An 8923-nucleotide genomic window follows, 5' to 3' on the forward strand; every position below is an offset into this window, starting at 1 on the left:
ATCTAAGAGTCTTTCAATGGAGTTTTGGGGGTCTTCTATGTAAAGTATCATGTCACTTGCAAATAATGATAATTTAACTTCCTCTTTTCCTATTTTTACCCCTTGTATATCTCTCTCTTGTCTAATTGCTCTGGCTAGTATTTCCAGTACTATATTAAATAGGAGCAGTGATAAGGGACATCCTTGTCTTGCGCCTGATTTTAAGGTAAAGGCCTTCAGTTTTTGGCCATTTAGTATGATACTGGCCATTGGTTTGTCATAGATGGCCTCTATCATACTGAGGTAAAGACCATCTATTCCAATTTTCTGTAAGCTTCATAGTATGAATGAATGTTGTGCCTTATGAAAAGCTTTTCTGCATCTATAGAAATGATCATGTGATTCTTACCTTTGGCTGTATTGATATGTAGATTACATTTATCGATTTATGCATGTTGAACCATCTCTACATGCTTGTGATGAATCCCACTTGGTCATGGTGTATAAACATCTTGATGATTTGTTGCATCCTATTTGCCAATATTTTACTGAGGATTTTTGCATCTGTGTTCATTAAGGAGATTGGCCTGTAGTTCTCTTTTTTAGTTGGATCTTCTCTGGTTTTGGTACTAGAGTAATATTTGCTTCCAGGAATGACTTAGGAAGGATTGCTTCCCTTTTGATTTCATTGAAGAGTTTGAGGAGTGTCAGCATTAAGTTTTCTATGTATTTCTTGTAGAATTCCATAGTGAATCCATCTGGGCCTGGGATCTTCTTTGTAGGTAAGGACTGAATTACATTTTCAATTTCATTAATAGAAATTGGGTTATTCAGCAGTTTTACATCCTCTTGACCTAGCTTTGGTACTTCATATGTTTCTAGGAATCTGTCTATTTCTTCTGCATTATCAAACCTATGAGAGTAGAGGTTTTCAAAACAGGTGTTGATGATCTTCTGTATTTCTACAGAGTCTGTAATGATTTCACCTTTTTAATTACTTATTGCATGAATTTGAGCTTTTTCTTTCCTTTTTAAAATAAGGTGGACTAGGGGCTTATTGATTTTATTTATTCTTTCAAAGAATCAACTCTGTGATTCATTGGATTTTTTTCTTAGTCTCTATTGCATTAATTTCTGCTCTGATTTTTATAATTTCTTCTTTTGGCTTTGGGCTTGGCTTGCTTTTCTTTTTCTAGATGTTTGAGGTGTAGCATCAGGTTATTTATTTGTATTCGTTCTGTTTTCCTAATGTGGGAACTCAGTACAATAAATATTCCTCTGAGGATTGCTTTCATTGCATCCCACAGATTCTAGTAAGTTGTGTTTGTATTTTCTTTGCTTGTAGGTATTGTTTAATTTCTTCTTTAATTTCCCCTATGGCCTACTGATTGCTCCAGAGTGTATTATTCAATTTCCATGTGTTTGTGGGATTTTTGCAGTTTCTTTTATCATTAATTTGTAGTTTCATAGTGCTATGATCTGATAACATGCATGGGATAATTTCAACTCTTTTGAATTAATTTAAGTATGTCCTGTGGGCTAGTATATGATCTATTTTAGAGAATGTCCCATGTACTGCTGAGAAGAATGTGTATTCGGATGTTGTTTGGTGGAACACTTTGTGTAAGTCTATCAAGTCCATTTGTTCACAGGTGTGATTCAGTTCTATTATTTTTTTTGCTAATTTTCTGTCTGGTTGAACTGTCCCTTGGTGTCTGTGGTGTGTTAAGGTCTCCTGTTATAATTGTGTTATTGGTAATTTGGTTTTTCATTTCTTTTAATACTTGCTTTATATAACTGGGAGCTCTGGAATTTGGTACATATATATTTAAGATTGTATCTTTTCCTCTTGAAGTTTCCCCCTGACCAGTATGTAATGACCTTCTTTATCTCTTGTGATCATTCTTGGCTTGAAGTTCACATTGTCTGCAAACAAAATAGCTACCCCTGCTTTTTATGGGTTCCTGTTGCATGAAGTATTGTTTTGTACCCTTCGGCTTTTATTCTTTGAGTATCCTTTTGGGTTAGATGGGTTTCTTGTAGACAGCATATGGTTGGATGTTGTTTCTTGATCCATTGTGGCTGTCTGTTTCTTTTAATTGGTGCATTGAGACCATTTACATTAATGATTATAACTGTTATATTTTGGTTTATTGTTGACATGTTATCTTTCTACTGTTGCATCTTTATCTTTTCATTTGTTTGTCTGCTTTGCTTAATGGTTTTTTCTTTTAGTATTCTGTGCAGGGAGAGGAGGAGCTGGGCAGATCTGGGGTGCCCTCACCGGCCTCTCTGTGTGTCTGGAGGACTCTGGATATCTCCGCCCAGACTGTTGGAGTCCCCCCAGGCTTCCAGGTGCAGTGAAGGGGAGAGGTGGGTTTGAGGCTTCCACATCAGCCTCCCCATTCCAGTTACACTTGGAGAACTGCTGAGCTCCCTGACGGGTGGGCTGGCCCACACTATCAGCCGAGCCCAGCCTGCTTTGCGGCCACGCCTAGCCATCAGTGTACAGAGGAGGAGCTGGGGGGATCTGGGGTGCCTGCATTGGCCTCTCCGTGTGTCTGGAGGACTGTGGATATCTCTGCAAGCAGGGAGGGTCCACCGCGGCCTGTGGTGAGTACCCTAACCCGGCTGCGATTGAGGAACTGTGGAGCTTCCAAGGGGCAGGTGGGCGCATAGTGTCCCTGAGGCCCAGTTTGTCTGGAACTTCAGAGTTCTGAGCAGGCAGAGGAGGGCCACTGGTTCTGTAGGCCCAATGGCTTGGGGTAGCGCGGTGCCAGAGTCTCAGTAGCTCCAAACATAGAAGGGGATTTTCAACAGATCCTGAGGAAGCTTTCAAATAACACTTGAAACACAGAAATATAGGAAAATGACAAAACAAAAGACCAAATTACAACCTCAAACCTCCAGCCCATCTCAAGAAACCCTACCAGTGATGTATATAGAAGAAAATATATTCCATCCACCTCATATATCTGACACGATAGCTACTGAAATTGACAAGCAACTCCAGGAAGCTTTAAAGAAATTCAAACTCGAAATAATCTCCCAGGTAAAAGAAGAAATGATAAAAGAAATGAAAGAGATTCTAAATATATCTAAAGAAAACACAGATAAAAAATTGGAGGAACTAAACAAAAAATAGAAACCCTAGACGAGCAATATAAGAAACAAACAGAATACATAATGCAGATGCACAGAGATATACAGGAAATAAAAAACTCCACTGAAAGTTGTAAAAACCGCCTTAATGAAAGTGAAGATAGAATTTCAGACCTTGAAGACAGGATTGCAGCTAGTGAACAGGAAAGGAAAGATCTTTTGAAAATAACAAGGAACCAGGAAACAACAATTCAACAACTGCAAGATGATGCAAAAAAGAATAACATAAGAATGATAGGGATTAATGAAAGAGAGAGACAACATGAAGGATGTCAGGAGGATATTTAGAGAAGTAATAGCTGAAAATTTCCCAAGCATGAGATAAGAAACTGACATCAGGATCAGTGAAGCATATAGAACTCCAAATAGTTATAACCAAAATAAAACTACACCCAGACATATAATAATCACCATCCCAGAAATCCAACACAAGAATAGATTATTAAAAGCTGTCAGAGAGAAAAGACAGATCACTTATAAAGGAAAACCTATTAGAATCACAGCAGATTTCTCAGCACAAACGATAAAGTCAAGAAGAGCATGGAGTGAAATATTCCAGATCCTAAAGCAAAATGATTTCCAACCAAGACTGATATATCCTGCAAAACTATCATTCAAAATTGATGGTGAAATACGATACTTCCATGACAAAGAACAGCTGAAGAACTTCATGAACACCAAACCAACCCTGCAAAAAATATTGAAAGACAGTTTAGATACACAAAGGAAAAAAACCACTAAGCAAAGCAAATAATTAAACAGAACACAAAGATAAAGATGCAACAGCAGAGAGATAACATGCCAACAATAAACCAGCATTTAACAGTAATAACCATTAATGTAAATGGTCTCAATGCACCAATCAAAAGAAACAGACTAGCAGAATGGATCAAGAAACAAAATCCAACCATATGCTGTTTACAGGAAACCCATCTAACCCAGAAGGATACTCACAGACTGAAAGTCAAAGGATAGAAAACAATTCTTCATGCAGCAGGAATCCAAAAAAAGGCAGGAGTAGCCATTCTGTTTGCAGACAACGTGAACTTTAAACCAACAATGACCATAAAGGACAAAGAAGGTCACTACATACTCGTAAGGGGAAAACTCCAAGAGGAAGAGATAACTATTTTAAATATATACGCACCAAACTCCAGAGCACCCAGTTATATAAAACAATTATTAACAGAAATGAAAACTCAAATTATCAGTAACACAATTGTAACAGGAGACCTTAATACACCACTGACACCAAGGGACAGATCAACCAGACAGAAAATGAGCAAAGAAATAACAGAACTGAATCACACCTGTGAACAAATGGGTTTGATAGACATATACAGAATGTTCCACCCAACAACATCAGAATACACATTCTTCTCAGCAGTACATGGATCATTTTCTAAAATAGACCATATATTAGCTCACAGAACATATTTAAGCAAATGCAAAAGAGTTGAAATCATCCCTTGCATATTATCGGATCATAGCGCTCTGAAATTAGAAATTAATGATAAAAGATACTGCAAAAATTCCGCAAACACATGGAAACTGAATAACACACTCTTGAGCAATCAGTGGGTCACAGAAGAAATTAAAGAAGAAATTAAACAATACTAAAAGAAAATGAAAATGCAGATACAACTTACCGGAATCTGTGGGATGCAATGAAAGCCATCCTGAGAGGAAAATTTATTGCACTGAGTTCCCACATCAGGAAAACAGAACAAATACAAATAAATAACTTGATGCTATACCTCAAACATCTAGAAAAAGAAGAGCAAGTCAAGCCCAAAGCCAAAAGAAGTGAGGAAATAATAAAAATCAGAGCAGAAATCAATGCAATAGAGACTAAGAAAACAATACAAAGAATCAACGAATCAAAGAGTTGGTTCTTTGAAAGAATAAATAAAATCGATAAGCCCCTAGCCAACCTTATTAAAAAAAGGGAAGACAAAGCTCAAATTCATGCAATAAGAAATGAAAAAGGAGAAATCACTACAGACCCAATAGAAATACAGAGGATCATCAACACCTATTTCGAAAACCTCTACTCTCAAAAGTTTGATAACACAGAAGAAATAGACAGATTCTTAGAAGCATATGAAGTACCCAAGCTAGATCAAGAGGATGTAAAACTGTTGAATAACCCAATCTCTGCTAATGAAATTGAAAATGTAATTAAGTCCTTACCCACCAAGAAGAGCCCAGGCCCAGATGGATTCACTGCAGAATTCTACAAGAAATATAAAGAAGACCTAATGCCGACACTTCTCAAACTATTCAATGAAATTGAAAGGGAAGCAATCCTTCCTAAGTCATTCCTGGAAGCAAATATTACTCTAGTACCAAAACCTGAGAAAGACCCAACTATAAAAGAGAACTATAGACCGATCTCCCTAATGAACACAGATGCAAAAATCCTCAATAAAATATTGGCAAATAGGATCCAGCAAATCATCAAGAAGATTATACACCATGACCAAGTGGGATTCATGCCAGGAATGCAAGGATGGTTCAACATACGCAAATCAATAAATGTAATGCACCATATCAATAAAGCCAAAAATAAAAATCACATGATCATATCTATAGATGCAGAGAAAGCCTTCGATAAGGTCCAACACTTATTCATGATAAGAACTTTACAGAAAATTGGAATAAATGGTCTTTACCTCAATATAATAAAGGCCATTTATGACAAACCAACGGCCAGCATCATACTAAATGGCCAAAAATTGAAAGCCTTTACTTTAAAATCAGGCACAAGACAAGGACGTCCTTTATCACCACTCCTATTTAATATAGTACTGGAAGTACTAGCCAGAGCAATTAGGCAAGAAAGAGAAATAAAAGGGGTAAAGATAGGAAAAGAAGAAGTTAAATTATCATTGTTTGCAGATGACATGATACTCTACATAGAAGACCCCCTAAACTCCATTAAAAGACTCTTAGATACAATAAATAAATTCAGTAATGTGGCTGGATACAAAATCAATACTCAGAAATCAATAGCATTCCTATACATGAACAACAAAATTACAGAGAGGGAAATAAGAGATACTGGACTATTCACATTAGCAAGCAAAAAAATGAAATATTTAGGAATTACTCTTACGAAACAAGTGAAAGACTTATACAGTGAAAATTATAATACACTGAAAAGGGAAATTGAAGATGATCTCAGAAAATGGAATGACATCCCTTGCTCATGGATAGGAAGAACAAACATTGTGAAGATGGCCATTCTCCCAAAACTCTTATACAGATTCAATGCAATCCCAATAGAAATACCATCAACATACCTTTAGATCCAGAGAAATCACTCCTAAATTTCATCTGGAACCAGAAGAGACCTAGAATAGCAAAGGCAATTCTAAGCAGCAAAGACAAAGCAGGAGACATCACAATCCCTGACTTGAAGTTATACTACAAAGCAACAGTAGTAAAATCAGCATGGTATTGGAATCAAAACAGAGCCGAAGATCAGTGGAATTGATTAGAAGATACAACCACAACTACAAACACACTCAACCACCTTATCTTTGATAAAGGTATCAAGCCGGTTCACTGGAAGAACGACAGTCTCTTTAATAAATGGTGCTGGAAAAACTGGCTCTCCATTTGCCGAAAACTAAAGCTAGACCTATGTCTATCACCATGTACTAAATTAAAATCTAAATGGGTCAAAGATCTGAATATTAAAACAGAAACACTAAATCTATTGGAAGACAAATTGGGTAGAAACCTTGAAGACATAGGAGTAGGTAGAGAATTCATGAAGAGGACTCAAACTGCACAGGAAATACTTCCCAGAATCAATAACTGGGACCACTTCTTACTAAAAAGTTTCTGCATGTCAAAAGAAATCTCCAGCATAGTGAAAAGAAAACCCATAAACTGGGAAAAGATTTTAGTGAACTCTCTCTCGGACAAGGGCCTCTTGTCTAAAACATATAAAGAATTAAAGAAACTCAGACCTCCAAAATTCAAAGATCCAATCCAAAAATGGGCATCTGAGATGAATACGCACTTCTCAGATGAAGAAATGCAAATGGCAAATAAATACATGAAAAAATGCTCATCATCATTGGTCATTAGAGAAATGCAAATTAAAACCACACTGAGATACCATCTCACTCCTGAAAGAATGGCCAGGATCAAGGAAACCAACAACAAATGCTGGAGAGGCTGTGTTGAAAAAGGAACTCTCCTGCACTGCTGGTGGGAGTGTAGACTGGTACAGCCTTTGTGGAGATCTGTCTGGAGATTTCTCAAAAAGTTGGGACTGGAAATCCCATTTATTCCAGCTATTCCACTTCTAGGCATGTTCCCAGAAGAACTGAAAGCATCATACCACAGTGATATATGTGCACCTATGTTTATAGCAGCACAATTTGTAATCGCCAGATCTTGGAAACAACCCAAGTGTCCATCACCTGAGGAATGGATAAAAAAGTTGTGGTATTTCTATACAATGGAGTATTATTCAGCTATAAAGAAGGATCACATTGAGATATTTATCAAGAAATGGGCGCAGCTTGAGACCATACTCATAAGTGAAATAAATCAATCTCACATGTGTGAATACCGAATAGTTTCCCTAATGTAAGTAATGATTCAAATATATAAAAATATGTGGTAATCATGATTCCCCATTAGGTGGCCTTGAAGCCTTATAAAGTTTTCACTCATTAATTAGAAAGGCTTTATTCTGGGCTTCTTGATATGGAAATATTTGAAGCTCGAGTATATGAAGTTTTATCCAAATATTTCAAGGAAAAAGACAGACACTATGGTAACTACTATTAAGTCGGGTTATATGGTGGTGAAGTACTAGGTTGCTGAAACAGTCATGCTTTGACCTGTATTGTTATATTGTTATGTCCTGTTTTATCTCAATATCCCCCTTATTCTTTTAAAAAAATTATTTAATTATTTCTTATGTTTGTCTTAATTAAAGAAAAAAATTAAAAAATTAGGATATATAAATAGTAACTCTTTTTGATTTCCTATTAACTTGTTTTGAAATCCTGTAATACTCCCATGATCTTGTTTTGACTGATTAGACTCTGTTCCATTCTATATGATAGTATCAAGTTTGAAGACATAGGCAACTACTTTGAAGGCAATAAGATTCACTAAGATACCCATTCTGGTTTGACTATTGTCTTCTTTGGAAGTCCTGTAATGTTTACAATGCCTAAGTTTTATTGGTCTTGTTCTCTACTGTTTTGTCCAACTTTATAATATCTAATGAGATAGACAATTCTTTTTAAGGAAACAAGAGACAACGTTGATAACCATTGTTGATAACCTTGTACTCTGTTCTACACCATGTGCTATGTCTATCCTTGGTTTTGACTGACAGCTTTGTTTTGCCATATTTGACTGTATTCTCTCCCCCCCCCCCAAAAGTAGTAAGCACTAAGGAGTAATAAAATCTAAAATGTGTAAATTTTGTTGTAAAAAAGAGAGGGAAAAAAAAAGAAAAAAAAAGAAAAAGAGCTCTAACGGATATAACAGCAAGTGTGTTTAGGGGTGTTAAATAGCTGACTATATCAATGTTTTTGGGTCATTGAACACAGCTGTTTGCAGTCTCCCTGTTTGAATGTTCACCTTGTATTCTTTGATACTGTGATTTGAGTAACTATTTTCAAGATGATAATATGTAATCTACTAACAGGTGATTTCTTACTGTTATGTTTTTTTTTTTTTTGTAGTTCTGTATTACGTGTACCCGTACACCGCTTTGTTTTGTTTTGTGTTTTTCTCTTTTTCC

This window comes from Cavia porcellus, unplaced genomic scaffold (assembly GCF_034190915.1).
Source record: "Cavia porcellus strain 051 isolate PalLab524CR breed Dunkin Hartley unplaced genomic scaffold, mCavPor4.1 scaffold_7, whole genome shotgun sequence".
Classification (NCBI taxonomy): Eukaryota; Metazoa; Chordata; class Mammalia; order Rodentia; family Caviidae; genus Cavia; species Cavia porcellus.